This window comes from Psittacula echo (genome assembly GCF_963264785.1).
Source record: "Psittacula echo genome assembly, chromosome: 3".
NCBI classification, from domain to species: Eukaryota; Metazoa; Chordata; class Aves; order Psittaciformes; family Psittacidae; genus Psittacula; species Psittacula echo.
Window position 1 is genome coordinate 17,204,173 of NC_137736.1, and position 14,796 is coordinate 17,218,968.

Here is a 14,796-nt window from a genome sequence, read left to right on the forward strand (position 1 = left end):
TTAAACATTAGATGTCCATGTCAAATGCTCCTTTTGTATGTATTCTCTCAGTATATTGCTATTACCTAGGTTTAACTTACTGCATATCTACTTGAAGAATTTTAAAATTACTATTTTCTGGATTTGTTTTTTTTAGCATTGATAGTTTTATTGCTTTATTCATTTCAACATTCGAATTTCTTTGGGAAGCATTACTTTGCTGCAAAGTAGCATTAGGATTTCATGACATGAGCACCTTAACCAAGGCAGTCGATTGCAGTTGTAATTTTTCACAGATGCTTTAACCTGGTGGGTTTAAATTGATATTCAAGTAAGTTTTAAGAGACTTCCCATAATGGATGTGTGGCACCACTCTACATACAATTATCTTCCTGGAAGTGCAACTTATTATCTGTAAGAGAACACCATATGGCTTTAACTGAGATGAGACAGCACCACTGTGTAGTAGATGGGTTTCTCCAAAGCTGAACAGCAAAACTTTAATGCACCATGCTAGAATGCATGTGTGAAGAAACCAAGAGTGTTCTAAACACAGGTGGTGGCCTGGCAGGCTTTTCTGGAAGCATCACCTGTCCTATCAAGATGATGCATGATGAATAGATATTGGCTGTAAACCTTCTTCTTCCTCCTTTCTTTCCTTCCCTAGTGCTTGGTGATGCTTATAGTGCTTATACAGTTGGATTCTTTGGTACTACAATTAATAATGTTGTCAGTTTTGCCCTCTAAAGACCTATGCAGCAAATTGCATTCTCCAGTGCTTTATATTAGTCAGTTGACTCTATATCCATGGGAAATGCATGTCTTATATAGAAGGTTTCTTAAGAGTTGTGTTTCCCAATGGGTTGCTGTCGGCATAAGGCCTCATGTTATGTGTAAAAGTTAGCACTGCTCGAAACACACTGCAACTCTCACAAAATATATGAAGAACCGGCTTAAAACTTATTGGCTTCAACTTTATTGGCTTCAAGACTGGTGCTACAGGCAGGGTTTTGGACTCTTTGATAACGGCTGGTTTTATAAGACACCAGTCCAGACAGTGATATGTGGGAAAGGTTTATCTCGCAGGGGTAGAAGGATGCTGGGACAGGAATTGGCAGGGCTCGTTTGGAGAGCTTAAACTAGATTTGAAGGAGGATGGGGTTGTAGCTGGGCTGGCACCAGTGGGGCAGCACTCTATAATTGATGAAGACCGGGAGGCCTCCCATCCCTGTAGGGTGAAATCGGTGTGCTCAGCCCACGCCCTGAAATGCCTGTACACCAATGCGCGCAGCATGGGGAATAAGCAGGAGGACTTAGAAACCTGCGTTCAGTCAGTAGATTATGATCTGGTGGCAATTACAGAGACGTGGTGGGACAGCTCACATGACCGGAATGTGGTCATAGATGGCTATGTCCTTTTCAGGAAAGACAGGCCAGCCAGGCGAGGTGACGGAGTTGCTCTTTACGTGAGAGAGCAACTACAATGTACTGAGTACTGTCCTGGCACAAATGAGGAGCAAGTTGAGAGTCTGTGGGTGAGAATTAAGGGGCAGGCTTGCAGGGGTGATACTGTTGTGGGTGTCTGTTACAGGCCACCAGATGAGGGTGAGAAAGTTGACGAGGCCTTCTACAGGCAGCTGAGAGCAGCCTCACAATCACAGGATGTGGTCGTCGTGGGGGATTTTAACTTCCCTGATGTTTGCTGGAAGGACTACACAGCAACCCAGCCACAGTCCAGGAGGTTCCTCCAGTGTAAGGATGATAACTTCCTCATGCAAATGGTGGATCAGCCAACCAGGAGAGGAGCGCTGCTGGATCTCATCCTCACTAACAAGGAGGGTCTGGTAGAAGCAGTAAAGGTTGAGGGCTGCCTTGGTTGTAGCGACCATGAAATGGTGGAGTTTAGGATCTTGTGTGGCAGGAACAGAATAGCAAGCAGAATTGCAACCCTGAACTTCAGCAGGGCAAACTTTGGCCTCTTCAAACAATTGCTGGGGGACATCCCATGGGCAAGGCTGCTTGAAGGTAAAGGGGCCTAAGATAGTTCGCTAGCATTCAAAGATTGCTTCTACCAAGCTCAAGATCAAAGCATCCCAACAAGTAGGAAGTCAAGGAAGGGAGCCAGGAGACCTGCGTGGTTAGACAAAGAACTGCTGGGTAAGCTCAAATGGAAGAGGAGAGTTTACAGATCATGGAAGGAGGGGCTGGTCACTTGGGAAGAATATAAGGCTGTTGTCAGAGGATGTAGGAAGGCAGCTAGGATGGCTAAGGCCTCCTTAGAATTAAATCTGGTGAGAGGGGTCAAGGACAACAGAAAGAGTTTTTTCAAATATATAGCAGATAAAACCAACACCAGAGGTAATGTAGGTCCACTGATGAATGGGGTGGGTGCCCTGGTGACAGAAGATACAGAGAAGTCAGAGTTGCTGAATACCTTCTTTGTCTCTGTCTACTCTGCCGGAGGCAGTCCTGAAGAGCCCTGTACCCCTGAGGACCCAGAGGAAGTTGGGTCACTGGAGCAGTTTGCCTTAGTCAACGAGGAATGGGTTAGAGACCAGTTGAGCAATCTGGACATCCATAAATCCATGGGTCAAGATGGGATGCACCCGTGGGTGCTGAAGAGAACTGGCAGAAGTCATTGCTAGACCACTCTCCATCATCTTTACCAAGTCTTGGGAAACGGGAGAGGTGCCTGAGGACTGGAGGAAAGCAAATGTCACTCCAGTCTTCAAAAAGGGCAAGAAGGAGGACCTGGGTAACTATAGACCGGTCAGCCTCACCTCCATCCCTGGGAAAGTGATGGAACACCTTATCCTTGGTGCCATCTCAAGGCATATCAAGGATAAGGGGGTCATTAGGGGCAGTCAACATGGCTTTACCAAGGGGAAGTCATGCTTGACCAACCTCATAGCCTTTTATGAGGAAATAACACAGTGGATGGATGATGGCAGAGCAGTGGATGTGGTCTACCTTGACTTCAGCAAAGCGTTTGACACAGTCTCCCACAGCATCCTCATAGCTAAACTGAGGAAGTGTGGTCTGGGTGATCAGGTAGTGAGGTGGACTGCAAACTGGCTGAAGGACAGAAGCCAGAGAGTTGTAGTCTATGGGGCGGAGTCTAGTTGGAGGCCTGTATCTAGTGGAGTGCCTCAAGGGTCAGTACTGGGACCAGTATTATTTAATATATTCATCAATGATTTAGATGAGGGAATTGAGTGTACTATCAGCAAGTTTGCTGATGACACTAAGCTGGGAGGAGTGGCTGACACGCCAGAAGGCTGTACTGCCATCCAGTGAGACCTGGACAGGCTGGAGAGTTGGGCAGGGAATAACTTGATGAAATATAACAAGGGAAAGTGTAGAGTCCTGCATCTGGGCAGGAACAACCCCAGGTTCCAGTCTAGGTTGGGGAACGACCTGTTAGAGAGCAGTGTAGGGGAGAGGGACCTGGGGGTCCTAGTGGATGGCAGGATGACCATGAGCCAACACTGTGCCCTTGTGGCCAAGAAGGCCAATGGCATCCTGGGGTGTATTAGAAGGGGGGTGGTCAGTAGGTTGAGAGAGGTCCTCCTTTCCCTCTACTCTGCCCTGGTGAGACCGCATCTGGAATATTGTGTCCAGTTCTGGTCCCCTCAGTTCAAGAAGGACAGGGACCTGCTGGAGAGAGTCCAGCGCAGGGCAACTAAGATGATTAGGAAAGTGGAGCATCAAAGACTGAGGGAGCTGGGTCTCTATAGTTTGGAGAAGAGGAGACTGAGGGGTGACCTCATTAACATTTATAAATATATACAGGGGGAGTGTCACGAGGATGGAGCCAGGCTCTTCTCGGTGACAGCCAATGGTAGGACAAGGGGTAGTGGGCTCAAACTGGAACACAAGAGGTTCCACTTACATTTAAGAAGAAACTTCTTCTCAGTGAGGGTGACGGAACACTGGAACAGGCTGCCCGGGGGGGTTGTGGAGTCTCCTTCTCTGGAGACATTCAAAACCCGCCTGGACACATTCCTGTGTAACCTTATCTAGGTGTTCCTGCTCCGGCAGGGGGATTGGACTAGATGATCTTTTGAGGTCCCTTCTAATTCCTAATATTCTGTGATTCTGTGACTCACAAAGAAATTGACTGGGGTCATGAAGAGAGTTGGGTTTTACCAGTGTTATTCAATAAGTTGCTTGTGCCTCTGCTTTTGCAAACTGATGCCCTGCCACTTTTCAGGGAGATATTTTGGTGTCTGATCTTTTCCTGAAATATATGTAATTTGTGGAAATTTCTGTCAAAATATATTTTGTCTAAATGCTTCCACTGGTGAAATGAAGTTTTAAGAAAAGAAAGAAAACATGTTTTTTATTTGACATAATTTTTTGTCTTAAAATGCAAATAGCAAGGTTACCAGAGGTAAGTAACGCTTTTTAGATGGGTTGGGTGTTCAGGTGAGACATCCTTGCCAAAAATAAGACTTTCTCAAGGTAATATAGAGAATACACTATTTCTCTAACCCACCCTGGATATTGGTTGACTATCAATGCCTTTTTCACCCTTATTTTTCTGTGCAGGAATTACTTCTCTTTTTTTTTATGCCTTTCTCAACTGTGATTTCTCTACCACTAGGGCAAGTTTGTGAATTCCAGCTCCAGATGAAAGCTGATCCCGTTCCCAGGCTCTCAGTTACCCAGTCCTAACACAACACGCTGTCAAACTCTAATTGATGTAACCATTTTAAGTTTTACTAGAAAACAGTGTAGGAAGAACATCATTCTGTCACATTCTATTATCATCCTTCTTCATCGCTGATATCACCTAGGGAAACATAGTGCAGAACTTCTTGTTCCCACTCTCTGCAGAGAACTAATGGAAATTCTTTTTGCAGAGCAGGGATAGATGGAGAAAAACCTCAAAGTATGAGGCTGGGTGCTTTACCATTCCTTGATGGAGTATTTTTTGAGAGAATATTGTAATTATCTCGCATGATGTGACTGTGAAAGCAGAAGTGTAGCTTGAAGATGTCAAGAGTAAGACAACACTGAAAACTAGGAAATTGAAGATTTGACCTTGACAAGTGTGAAACTGTTGAGAAAAAACTCCTACAGATCTTTCCAAGTTGCTCTCTTCACTGCTGAACATCCTAATATTGTCAAGAACTTTTTTAAGCCTTCTTTTGCCCCTGTAGCCACTGAGAAAAAAGACCTCAGTGCTGTTCTGAACATCTCAATCAGTAACAAGACTGATGCGGTATGCAAAGCAAAACAGAATCAGTAACACAGAAAAAATTATTTGATGCTCTGAATGAAAGCTGACTGTTCACCTCAAACACTGTAGTTTTCATTTAAAAAATGGGTGTAGAAAAGAACAAATTCACTGAGGAGCGTCACACACAAAACCAAATTTATACAGGTTTTGTTTGGGTTTTTTTTATTGCAGTGTTAAACTGACCTTGGCTTTCATTGCCACAGGATAAATAAAGAAGGAGATATTCATGTAAAAACAAGCATAAAAAGAAACAGGCAGTTCTCCATTTAGGTAGCATATGGTTGTTTTCTACTTATAGTAACATAAATCTATATGAAGTCTTTTTGGCTTCATACTTGAAGAGAGGAAAAATTTTTATGTCTTTATTTAAAATACTTGGCATATAGAAAAGAAAAACAGAGATCACTGATTTGGTCCATGGTATGATTATGTTGTACTTAGGCATTATTGTCTGATAATTCTAATATTTTAAATGCCTTATTCAGGATAGATGGGTTTTGTTCTAATTACACAGAATAATCTTAATAAAGATGTTTTAATCTTTTAATTTTAAAATTAAGTAAAATAATAATGATAGCACGTATGGCAATGAAGTTCTGTGATCTTGATCTTTAGGGTGTATATTCTCCTTCTGTTCTAACTCAGTGTTAGTTGGAGGTCAAAGTTTAAACTCAATTTTCTTCCTCATGGTTTTGAAACTGTGTCCTCAGTTCTGAAGAAATGTTGATACAGCGTTTTTCTTTTCATAAAAGTAAAAGCACTAATTTAGCAGCAGTGGCTGACACACTAGTTGCATGCAAAGAGCAGAACTGTCTATCACAATAATTTCCACACAAACAACAGTGAGAAGCTAGAATTCTTTCTATAATATATCCTTCTGAGCATGTTTTTGTGGCCTTCAGTTGTGAAATGTTTCATACTCCCAGACGATAGATCAAGTAATCATGGTGAGTAGTAGCTGCATTACTTGGACATTTTGGGGTTATTTTGGCCCATTTCAAAGGTTGTTATAGAGGGCTCAATTTTAAAATATAAAATTTTAAAAACTCAAATTTTTTAAAAAAATTAAAAAAAACTCGAATATTTCATTACAGGTGTGGTTTTTGCTTATATGGGTTTTTAAAGATTTTTTTCTTTATGTAGGTTTCTTGTAACTGGCTTCTAGAAAGATAAATGTTTATACTGGATATATAAAACAATCCGCTGTGTTCGGTGTTGATGGATCAATTGCCACGATAATTGCAGAATATGATCAGGAGGTCTATAAGGTATCCAGTCCTTACAGAAGAAGGAGAATGAGACATTATATTTATGGTACCCATTTCCTTTGGCTTTTAGACTTGTGAAGCTGAATAAATTTCTTCCAAGTGGCAGTATCTTCCTGAGTTCTTGAGAATTAACTGTCTTAGCAAGAAACAGAGGCAGTGCAGGAGGAGTTCACCTGGACTTCCAAGTTGTCAGTTTTCTTGCTGATATTTGTTCATCCATTCACTGGTGAGTGAAAGCAATATCTTTTAAAATACACAATTTTATTGAGTGGTAAAGATGTGTAGAGGTCTCTGATACATTTACAGGCAACATCTCTGGTAGATTTACAAATGGCTCTGTAATGAGCTTTGTTATGCCAAATATTGCCTAACTAAACTGGTAAATTTTCAGCTGTCACTGTGAACAAAATGGAATAATTTAAAGAGGGCTTAGATGGGCTGATCACCTGTAAAAAACAAAAAATGGATTTCCTTCATCTCTTTTCACTTCTTGCTGATGCTCTCCTTCCAGTTCCTTGAGGTTCTTTAATATCATTCCTGGTGTTTTTTTGTCTTTACATTTATTTGGCCCCTTCTCCACTGGAGTCTCTTCTTCTTTACATCTCTCAGGTTTCTTTCAAAGACAGCCTCCTTCTGTTTAGCAATCTTCCTTTCAGGGCACTCTGAAGAAATGCATTATGAAACAGAAAAGCGTAATTTAGTCTCATTATCTCTCCAGGCAATATGAATTCTTTTTTCACTTTGTCATTTATTTAAAAATAAACCTTCACATTCCTTTCCATTCAGCTCTCTTCCATTTAGGACCTCTGGTACAGCAGAAGAATGTGATTATCCAAGAAACTGCAATAGAGGTTAAAAGTAGAGATGAACACGAGATTTCTGTCGAGAGCCAAGAAAGTATAGAGTAGAGAAATTCAAAGCAGGGAGTAAACCTGAGAAAGAAAACACCAAGAATCAACCACATACTCATAAATGTTCTGTTTGAAAGCAACTTGCATTATGCCCCTAGCTGCATTTCCAGGTAGTTCAAAAAAAACCCCATGCTTTTCATCTGTTCTGGAAGCTTGTTCTCACCAGCCTCCTTAACCTTTTCTGCACCAAACTTCCATGAGAGATATGTATTTTATACTCCCTCACCCATGATATAGCAAAAAACAGCCAGTAAATAAGATCTGCTAAATATTAATAAAAAGTTTTCAATTGAGATTTTTTTTTTAAGTGCAGTATCCTAAACGATTTCATCTCTGCACCCTTGTCCCAAACAATACCACTGTCTGTATTCCTTCTTTATATATTCCTTCTTTGTATTCCTCTTCCTTATATAGGTTTCCAGTCTTACCCAAAGTGGAAAACACTCCCAACGGGGAAGCTGATACAAACAGCCAGATAGGCAACATGATTGTAAAAGAGAAAAGAGTAATTCACAGCACGTAAGAATAACATACTGTAATATCATCATGGTGAAAACATATTTTCTTCAGGATTCCCACACAGTTTGAATTACAGTGAAATCAGATTAATATGACAACTTTATAGACAAATCAGTTATAATTACCATTATACTTTATAGTGCATTTCAAAATTTTTGTTTTCTTTTGGGGGGAGGGAAGGGAAGGACATGCGGGATTGCAAACCTCTTCTGACTATAGAAATATATTTATTACTCTTGTTCACTGTAGACACATTTCACTGTGCAAGCCTTTCAATAGCTTAGTAAAATATTTCAGGTCTGAACTCTGTCACTCCATTGACTGAACCTTGCAATTTAAAACTAATGTGCTGTTTCACTGTCTAAAGGCACTCCTAATGGGCAACTTTAACACTGTTTAGGTGCCAGGTAATTTGTTACAACCTGAATTTCATCTTCTACTTAATGGACGAAAGTTAAATGTTTGCCATCAAAAACTGGTGGTCTGTTGAGCAGTGATCCATATGAGAACAGTGAACTTGTGTCTCTGCAAATTTGTTAGTCATCTATGAGGCAAAGCAAAGCTGATCTCATAATGTCAAATCCCATTTACAGCTGGTGAATAGGTTGAAAGAAGGTATTTGATATCTTTTGAGCAGTATTAAAAAATACACTGCTGTGCAGAAGGATGAAAGCCCCAGTAAATTAGTGGAAATTCTGGCCTTTCCAAATAATTTATAGTTGAATTCCATCTTTCAGAAGGAAACAAATGCAGTTAATAAAGGTTGCAACCTCAGTAAACAGTTGCAGGGCAGGGATACTTCCATCTAAGTTTTTGAAGCTGTAGCTTTGCCTTTCTGTGTATAACATTTTCTTTGTGTGTTCTTTTGTTGAACCTAATTAGTAGTTGCACTTTCTAACTTCAGTCAAAAGCAGTAACTCCCACCACTTTGCCAAAACAGCAGGTTGAAATTGAAATGTTGTATACTTGACTGCATTTTGCTATAAGATGTAAATTTCTTCTAGTCTGCATTTTACTTAAATCCTTCTTATTCATTAGCTATAGGCCACAGGGGCACCTAGGTACAGAGAGTCATGAAGCTGGGGCTGGTGCAGGTAGTGACACAGCTCATATTAACACTCATGACTGGTTTTCCCATTTCCCTGCCAGGTGACTGTGTTGTCCTCATTCAGTCAATTCACCCCCCTGAATGTCAGCTATGAAACTTAACGGGTTTCCAGGCTTTTATGTTTAAGAGCTGCTTGTAATTTGCTGCATAATTTACTGGATAGGCATCCAGTTATTTCCATCCAGTTATTGTCCATTTATTTGGTTAAACTAGTAGGCATTGTTGCTGTTTTAACATTTGGTTTTGCATACTAGGAATTAAATTTTAAGGATTTCCTTTTTTTTTTTTTTTCAGATCTAAATAGCCAATTAAATTGCAAATATTTAGGTAATCAAGCTTTCACTTCTAGGTCTTGCACAGACTGAGCAATTGGAAGAAAGATCTCCATCCACTCTCCTGCCAGACTGCACCTTTTTAGACACAAATCCACCAGCAACACCCAAGGTAGGATTTGAAATAAAAATAAAACTTTGTTTGAAGGACAGTAACAATTGATCAGAATTGTCAGACAGCAGTGAAGAGCACAGTTGCTGGATATAGAAATAGGATGTGACTCTGACAGTTGCGTGTGCTAATGTATTTATGAGTTTGGGCAGAAAGATGACCGGACGCTTCATCTGTGCCTAATGCAATTTCATGCAGATTCTCACCAGTTGTGACCTTTTGTGGTGCTCCAGAATGTTTTGCCTGAAATAGCTTGTCCTCTTCATCCAGTATTTTTATTAGGCTTCTTCTGTGGCGAAAACCTACAAAATCAAACTATGCAGACTGTGAAGTGCAATGTTTTCTGAGGAATTTAAGAGGAGCCAAAACCAGGCTCCAATTAGACAGCTTGCTACATTCTCACCATGGAGAGGAGACAGCATGTAAACTACCCCTATGCATTAATTATCATCTCCTCCCCTACCTTCCATTTTTCAGCTTGCCAAGTTTCTTCCCTCACTGAGTCGTCCTGCTCTTCCTGTGTGGAGAAGGAACAGTCATCTGGTGTTTGTTTGTGGCTAACACTGAGGGTTTTCCCCATGAAATGAAAAAGAGATTGGCACAACCCAAGAGGGTTGATCCACAGGGACCTGATCAAGCTGGTGTATGCTTTTTTGATAGTTTTTCTTTACTGAGTCATTGGTGGTTAAGAATGGCAGTGGGGAGCAATTAGTGTTTTCATAAAACTTAGACCTAGGGCTGAGGAGAAAGCAGGAAGTAATTTATCTGTGGTAAGCCTCAAGAGTCATAATTTCCCTGTTTGTGTTTCAGTTGAGATGAGTGCCATCCTGTTCTTTGTTTTATAAACTGTTTAATAAACCCTAATGTTTATTAACAGTAATCCATTAAGATTCTCTCCTTTGAGGACTTTTCTGTACAGTCAGTGCTCTACGCTTCAACTAGGAACCCAGTTTTATTTTCCTCTAGGTGTTTCTTGCTTTCATACCCGTTCAGGACCCGTTCAGGAACTTTAATGATTTTATCTGAGCTTCTATACCACTCTGCACAGAGGAAGAGCTCTTATTTAGATACCTCTGCCAGCTCCAGCCTTGTCATACAGAAAAATAATTAAGTCTAAAATATGTGCATGCAAGCCCCACAATCTAAAACTGTAGCAGCTCAATTTCCTTGCTGGGAAGTGGGAAAATTAGCTGTCTATGTCACATGGATGAGGGTAGGAGGTAGCACAGGTGATCGTAACAACTGCAAAGGGTTTATTACATAAGGTTCAGCTCATTTTTAATAAAATTGTCCTTGAAACCCAGCTATACCAGAAATTAATAGGAAGCATGCAATGATCTTTTGCTCAGCAAAGCACTCTGAAATTTCACATGGTGAAAATCACTTATCAGTGCATTTAAACTGAGTTTTATTTTAAAATACAGTTTTTAATTAAAGTTTGCAGTTCTGAGCCTGCTGCTAGCACCTGATATCTTGCTAAAAGGTCACAGCACTGGTGGCATTAATGGTATGAGAACCAGATAGAGGAGATTATGAACCTCTAAATTGTGTTTCAGTGCTGGTTTATCATTAGGAGGGGCTGCAGCCATTCCTTTCTACAGGCAGGCTTCATGATGAAAGTGAGCGGCTTGTTCTTTGGTTGAGTTGTCACAGGCAAACCAGGCAGGTTCCTAGGGTGAGTGTGTGCAAAGAGGGGGCAAATGGTTGACTGGGGTCTCAGCTCTCTCCTTTGCAGAAGATGGGGCTCCAGCAGCCCCCAGCATAACTGCTGCAGTAATGTGGTGGGCAGGGTGGGGATGGTGACTGGGGGTACAGGCACACTCTCACCTCTGAAGATGATAGGGACAAATATTCCTTTGTTCAAGACCCATGCCTTCTTCTGAGTTGTCCTTACCAAGAACAGGAACTGCTTGACATGGCTTGTGCTGTTTACACTTCACATGAAAAAAGTGACTTTCCCTGTCCTACTGGAAAGCCTTGAATTAGCTTGATTCCGGGTGTATCTTGAAATATAAATCAGAAGATCCTATAGATTATGATACAGGGGGACAATGGACCAGTGAACATTTGCCAGAGGAGAGATGAGCTGCAGCAGTTCTCAGAGTGGCATTTCAGGGATCTGAAGAGGAGCAAATTTAATTTGGAAACTTTGAAAAGACCTCGCAAGAGAGGTGGAAATAACTTGTATTGCACAGGGCTGCATTGCTCTCCTCTGAGCTCCTGAAGCAGACCAGAATTGCACCTCCTGGCTCTATAGGATATCCAAAGAATTAAACTAGAATGATGTACTTTTTACAACAACTTGTGGAACTGTGGTGTCACCTGAGCCAGCAACCTCAAATTGCTGCTGTGTCAGGGCAGGCAAAGGACAAGGATTGCAAATCCTCCAGTGTGGCAGAGAGGAAGATGCTAAGGAGGTCTTGGAGCCAAGGTTCTCCAGCACTAACAGCAAGAATAAGCTGTCTGTAAACAGCTCAAAGGATTGATTGGGTACACCATATTGCCACTCTGGTCATAACTCTAAATTGCTATTACTTTATAAATATATTGGACTAGTGAAGGCTGAAACTAAGTGGAACATATTGCCACTGCCCGGAGGAATCTGGCATGCAACCATCACTGAAATCAGAAATGATTATTTGTGAGAACAGAAACCAGATCTCTGATAGTCATAGGCACATGCTTCAGAATATCTGCCAGATGAGCTGTGGCATAAATTCTAGTGTCAGATTATACGAGTTGGGCTGTTGAGTTTTGTTGTTATTTTCTTTTAAAATTGCTGTTTGGTCTTGGATAAAACAATGCCTCTTTGCCAAAGTTACTGCTAAGGGTGACATGCCAAAGAAAGTAATTAGGACTAGCACAGGGCATCTGAGAAATTGTATTTCTAAACTTGTGTTATCAATATGAAAGTGAGTTATCAATTGCAGATAAGTGCTTCTTAAATGTACTAAGATGTCCAGGATGCTTCAGAAAATAAACAAATAAATAACAGGGCACCTTTAAAAGGTTTTCATTTAGGAATGGAAAATCTAAGTCATAGTGTAGGCCATACTGAGGAAACAACTATGCCAAAAATACTACCTGTGACAGCTAAATGTGCCTATACACTGAAATAAGAAAATAAGCTTCTTTCTGTTTCATTTTCCTATACAGAAAAGAAACTGTGCTTCTCAACTATTATTGTTGGGTTTTTTTATTGAAGCATCCTTTCTGTAAAAAGAAAAAATGAAATTTATCATTTGGAGCCTTGTGAACAGCAACACTTTCAAAAGAGTAAGTCTATGGAAAGCAGTGGTGAGAAACAGGTCTTAGGTTATAGTAATATCAAAAGAAGACTTTTGTCATTGCAGGGAAATACAAGCTCTGGCAGCATTGGTACTGCCAAAATGAGAGGGAAGCAAAGGTCTTTCAGCCCAAGACGGGTTTAGATGGGCAGTGACTGCCCTGGGACGAGCTGGCTGAACCTGGAGACGTGATTCATCTGGTACTAATGAGCCTTTTGCTGCCTCAGAATATGTGAGACAACACAGGGTGTCTCAGTTTAGAGAGATTTTATTATGCTCACTGCTGTTAGGATTGTATTTGGTTAAGGAAGAAGGATGAAGTGGAAAACTGTTACTCTCAGAAGATCTTTGTGCAGAGGTTCATGTTAGAGGTTCAAGGGCAAGCAATAGATCTTAGAAATTGAATGAGTTTCTCAACACAGATTTTCTGTTGCTCAGCACCCAGGAAACTGACCTGAAGATAATGACTCTTAAGAAAAGTAAAGACTAAACATCTTTCAGTTTCCTCATTAAAATCTTCTTGTTACTTAAAAAGATGTGCACCTAAAACAGCAAGTTGCTGTTTTGTATTTCAGCTGTCCTCTGAGCTTGGGCCTCTGAAAAGTTTAGACTGTCAAGCAGGCAAAAAGAGCAAAAACCAGTAGGACTCAATTGCCCAAGGTAACAAAGCAAATCCAGGAATTAAATCCAGGCTGCCTTATTCCCCTGCCATACATACAGCCTGAGGATGCTGTTTTGGCCAGAGCAGGCTACTTTGTACTAGCTATTGACATATAGTCTAAAACATAGTTCTTAGACTTATGAAAAAAATATAATCCCTGATAAGAGTCTCTATATGCCTTGTTCTTTCAAAACCAAAATTAACCACTGGAAGAGTCTTTGCATGTAAATGAGTTTCTCTTCAGGTTTCAAATCTAATCAAAATGGATGCAACTCTCTTCCAAAGAACATCCTTCAGCCTCTAAGTTTATCACCAGCCTGACGTCACTCTGGAAATCCCAACTTTCTTAAGAGACAATAAATGTTATCTGCCAATCTCTTCTACTGAATAAGCTCTGTTTGATCTGAATTAATCACACTTGGCAGAAGTTGTTTAAGCCTGCTAGCAGCAATCCTGGTGAACAGCTTGGCATCATTGCTTAATAATGAAGTGGAACAGTATAAAAAACAACATGAAGGAGCTTTCTTTTCATTCCAACCCCAAAGTTAATGAAACACACATTAAAAGTGAATGGCTTAAAATATTCAATGGATTGAAACTGTCTTATTGTAATCATGTTATTATTCTCAAGGGCAAAACATATCTCTCTCTTTTTACTTTTCTGCTATAATACTATGTGTCAGAAGTGCACAGAACTGAGAAATGCCAGGTACTTCTATGATTTTATGTGCTTCTCATAATTTTAATAATGAAGTGTTCCATTTTCTGAATTAGCCTTCACAAAATTTGCCCAAGGATGTTTGAGTCATTATCACTTTCACTCCAGCATGGTCAAGCATGGTTCAGAGCTAAGCATATTATTTTAGTCAAGAGAGAGGGCCAGAGACAGGTTTGTGCATCACTTCAGTCTGTCAGACTGGTTTGAGGGGCTCTCCTGGTATTTAAGCAGTGAATATTTTCATTAGGAATTACAGTAACCAAATGGCAATATTATATACATATATATTATATACATATATATAATGCATAATATATTAATTCAAATTGCTCTCTCTTGTCTAAGAAGCTGTCAGTTTAATGAAACATCAAAAATAGTGTGCTATCTGAAAAAAAGTCTGTCAGCTATAATTGGTCAAACATGCATTCTATCTCTAAGCTACATTTTCACTGCATGCGTAATATTTTTAAAGTGATGTTGACTGTAATGCCTCTTGCTCCAAACACTCTTCACTTACTGGTTTGAAATTCCTTCTTAATATAAGGGGGGAAAGTAGAAATTGCTTCTAGACATCCAGGGAAGCCACTAAAATACAAATGAAATTCTTAACAAGTTTTTTGATATGTCAGGAGTCCACTCTCTGAGAAGCAGTTAAG